Consider the following 4,745-nt stretch of genomic DNA (forward strand, 5'->3'; position numbering starts at 1 on the left):
ACAAGTAAGAACATGGAGGATTTGTTTTTCTGTGCTTGGTTATTTCACTTAACATAATGTTCTCCACTTCTGTCAATGTCACTGCAAATGGCAAGATTTCATTCTATTTTTATGGCTGTTTACTATGTGGTCCCATTGTGTATGTGTACCAGTTTCTGTATTTATTCATCTCTCTCTTTTTTTAAATTCAGTCCTCCCTCCTGGAGGGGTGCACCATTCCTGGAGGTACTACAATACCAGGCTGATGAGTGGAGTGGACAGAGCAAGTCCTTATTCCAACTCCTTTCTCCAAAAATCCATCTAATATGTTGAAATATCCATTCATCTCTTGATGGTCTCTTAGGTTGATTCCAAATCTTGGGAATTGTGAATAGTGCTGCAGTAAACATAGGAGTGCAGATATCTTTGTAACATCTGCAAAGAAGGATAATTTGACTTCTTCCTTCCCAATTTGGATACTTGTTTTGTCTGTTTGCTCTATGTATCTTTCTTTAGTCTGATTGCTCTATCAGAATTTCCAGTACTATTCTGAATAACTGGTGAAAGTGGGAATCCTTGTTCCAGATCATAAAGGGAAAGTTTTCAGTTTTTCCCCATTCAATACAATACTAGATGTGGGGAGGCCATAGTATATATATGGCTTTTATCACCCATGTTTTTTTTTTTTTAAACAGTCAATAGAAATTATGGGTGTATGAGCCACAGTTGAACACATGTCTTTTTATTTGTGCGTTATATACATGGTCCCTTGGAGGTTTTTTGTTTGTTTTTTGAGACAGAATCTCACTCTGTGGCCCTGGGTAGAGTGGCATTATGATAGCTCACAGCAACCTCAAACGCTTGGGTTCAAGTGATCCCCTTGCATAATTTTTCTATTTTCAGTAGAGACAGGCTCTCACTCTTGCTCAGGCTGGTTTCGAACTCCTGAGCTCAAGTAATCCACCTGCTTAGGCCTCCCAAAATGCGAGCATTAGAAGAGTTGAGTCATTGCGCTGATATGGCCTTGGTCCCTTGTTTTGTTTGTTACAAAAACAAGGTAGGGACGGGTGCCCAGGGCCTTTAGCAGGTTGGGATGGGAAGATCACTTAAGTCCAGGAGTTCAAGACCAGCCTGGGAAGCACAGGGAGAGATGGTCTCACGTGCTCCATTCAGACACTGATCTCCCATAGAAGACCCTGTAGAAACCCATAATGTATGGCATGGTCGGCTTGGTTGTGGGGTGGATCAGCTTTCTGGCCATGATGAGGCCTGCAGGCCTCTGAGATCTTTGGAAGTCACTCCCTGACCTTGCCCCTAGGCCTTCTGGGGGAGGAAGGCTTCCGGCTGCACTGCTCGTCCAGTTCTGGCCACTGGAGCTCCTTCTGGAGGCTCCAGCTTTGCTGCGGAGGTGCCCTGGCTGGTGAGGACATGCCCTCACCCCATGGAGTGGTTGATGGTGAGTGCCGCAGCCGACACCGGTGCCTCGCGGGGTAGGCAGCTGCACCTCTAGTCTCCTCCCCCGAGCTGGAGGGCTGGAGCAGGTGACACCTACGCAAGCCTGGGGCTGTGGGCGTGGCCTGGGCCAGCACACTGCGGACGGGGTGGAGGGTGGCCGAGAGTGGCCAGGCTGAAGTCAAAAGGGAACCTTTGAGACTCAAGCAAAGCTGACTTGAAGTCTTCGGTAATGTAAGGATTTTGCAGCTGTAAAATTTTCCTCTAAGCACTGCATTAGCAGAATTTTACAAGTTTTCGTGTGTTGCATCTTCATTTTAATTTGTCTCAGTGTTTTTATATTTTCTCTTTTGATTTCTTCCTTGGCCCATTGGTTATACAGTATTTAGGAGTGTGCTATTTAATTTCCACGTAACATATATGGAAATTCCTCTTGCTGTCGGTTTCTAGGCTTATTTCATTTAAGTTGGAGAACATGTTTGGTGGTGTTTCTATCTTTTAAAATTCATTGAGGTTTGTTGTATGGTGTAGCGTATGTGGTCTATCCTGGAAGTAGATAATTTTTTGTTTCTGGTGACTTTTGTTTAATGTAAGGCTTTTAGCTTCATCCACGGCACTGCAAACTTCAGTCGTTCCATTTTACTGCTAAATAATACTCCATTGTACGGATATGCCGCTTTTGTTTATCTGTTATCTAGTTGATGGATATTTGGTTTGTATCCAGTTTTTTTTCTATTATGAAGAAATCTGACATGAGCATTCACATGCAGGACATTGTGTAAAAAGACTTTTTTATTTCTTTTAGGAAAGTATTTCAAAGAGGATAATAGGGTGCATATTAGAAGACACTGCCAGTTTTCCTAAACATCTGGACCATTTTGCATTCCCACTAGTAAATATACGAGATACCAGCTGTTCTACATCCCTGCCAACTCTTAATATGTATTGTTAGTTATTTTAATTTAACAATCCTAGTGGATGTAATGGTATGCAGTTGTGGTTTTAACCTGAATTTCTCTATGAATACTGACGTTGATTATTGTTTCATGTACTCCTTTGCCTTTATGTATCTTCTTTGGTTGAGAGTGTAAATCTTTAACCAGTTTTTTTAGTTGTATTTTTCTTGTATTATCAATGTATTGTAAAAGTTTTCACATATCCTACATAAGGGTATTTTTATCAGGCATATTTATTGTAAATATCTTTACCCATCTGTGGCATTCCTTTCATTTTCCTAACACTATCCTTTAATATTTTAATTTTGATGATGCCCAACTTATCAACATTTTCTTTTATGGTTTGTGCTTTTTGTGTCCTAGAAAATCCTTGCCTACCCCCAACTTACAAAGATTTCTCCTGTTTCCTTCTAGAAGTTTTTCATTTATTTATTCTTATAGCATTTTTATAAATTCCTTAGTTTTCCCCAAAGACAATTATGTCATCTGTAAATAAGGAGTTTTTTTTTCCGAACTTTTCTTGCCTTGTTGCATTAGCAACAATGAAACATACAAAATGAGACAACAGTGGTAAGAGAGGACAACCCGAAATTATTCCCACTCTTAAAGGAAACATGATGTGTGCAATTATTACTTATAGTTTATTTTGAAGATGTCAAACTTACCAAGTTAAGAATGATTTTTTTTCATTTTTTCTAATATACTAAAAATTTCTGTTATAACTAGGTACTGAATTTTTTCAAATGCTTTTTCAGCATCTATTGACATGATTATATAAGTTTATTTTTTAGGCTATTAGTATAATTACTTAATGTTAAACCAATCTTACCTGCTGTGATGAATTCTACTGGGCATGATGTATTATTCATTTTTTTTTGTATTATTCATTTTATAAATTTCTAGGCTTAGTTCCCTAATGATTATTAAGGATTTTAGGATCTGTGCTCATGATGAATGTTGCTTGGGAATTTTATTTCTTTTTTGTAATGCCTTTAGTTTGGTATTAAGGAAAGAACGGCCTTATAAAATACATTGAAAGGGATTTCCTTTTCCTCTATTTTCTGGCAGAGTTTAAGTGTAATGGGTGTTATTTTTTTCTGTGAATGGTAGTTAAGTTTTCATTGTGGGGGAAGATCACTCAAGGAGCCCTACTCTGTGTCAGGCTCTGAGCTAGATTCTGAAGATTGGGAGACAGATTTGGAGACCCCATAGTCATCTAGAACCAGAGAGTTTCAGTCTACAATGGGCTTGCTGCATGCATTACCATATTCTGTTGGTAAGACTGATACACACAGCGGCAGATACACACAGTGAAGAAAGAAGGAAACATTTAAGAAAGGAGTCTCGTGTAAACACAGACCAGAAACCACAAATATTAGGCACAGATTAAGCAGCTGTAGGAAATGCAGGTCCCTGACTTGAGGTTAAAACTCCCAAGAAGCCAGGCACATGGCTCACACCTACAGTCCCAACACTTTTGGAAGGTGAAGGAAGAAGATTGCTTGAGGCCGGTACTTCCAGAGCAGCCTGGCAACATAGCGTGACCCTTCTCTACAAAAAATTAACAATTAGCCAGGAGTGATGGCACATGTCTGTAGTCCCAGCTACTGGGGAGGCAGAGGTAGGAGAATGGTTCTAGCCCAGTATTTGGGGACTGCAGTGAGCTATGATAGTGCCACTGCACTGCAGCCTGGGCAATGAAAAGGACCTTGTTTCTTGAACAACAAAAAGTCACTAGAAGCAGGGGCTCAGCCAGGGCCGGAAGTGACTTTTTCATACTATTCCACAAAGAAAGAAAGCAGACACTCAGCAAGATGCTACTCAGAGGCTCTGTAGTACTCACCAGATCTTCTTTGCTATGAAAGATCCCTTTGCTCCCCCATCCCACACTGCCCACTAGGAGTATTGCCACTGATGGTACACAGTGGCCCCTTTTCTAGAGAGTTGGTCCTCAGTTGTCACAGCCAACTCTCCCAGAATGTTGCACACACATCCCCACCCAGAGGTGGCCCCTGCCTGGCAAAGGGACAGTACCCTAATGTGAGTCTAGACCACCCAGATCTCTGTCCTTGCTCAACTCCTTGCCCTCAGCTGTCCTGCTCCCTCCAGAAATCACACACATCCAAATCCCTGTCTTAAGCTTTGCTCTAGGAAAACTGAAGATAGTGATAAAAGAAGACACCAGATGCTATGGAAATGGCTGATCCTTCAAGACAAAGGCCTAGTACTGGAACATTTGCTCACTACGATTAATAAAGGCCATTACTCAGCAACAGGGGTCAGTGCAGAGGAAGGCACAGAGTGGTCCCTGAGGAGTTCTTGGTACTGATCAGTGAATTGGCTTTATAATCTCGGGTA

The 4,745-nt window shown here is 41.1% G+C and overlaps 1 pseudogene; it reads right to left on the reverse strand.

The window, feature by feature from the left end:
* Positions 1–203: 203 nt before the first annotated feature.
* On the reverse strand, positions 204–371 carry LOC111723801 (annotated as a pseudogene).
* Between the last annotated feature and the right edge of the window lie 4,374 nt (positions 372–4,745).

The sequence above is a fragment of the Otolemur garnettii genome, unplaced genomic scaffold (genome assembly GCF_000181295.1).
Source record: "Otolemur garnettii isolate 467f Iridium unplaced genomic scaffold, OtoGar3 scaffold00015, whole genome shotgun sequence".
NCBI lineage: Eukaryota > Metazoa > Chordata > Mammalia > Primates > Galagidae > Otolemur > Otolemur garnettii.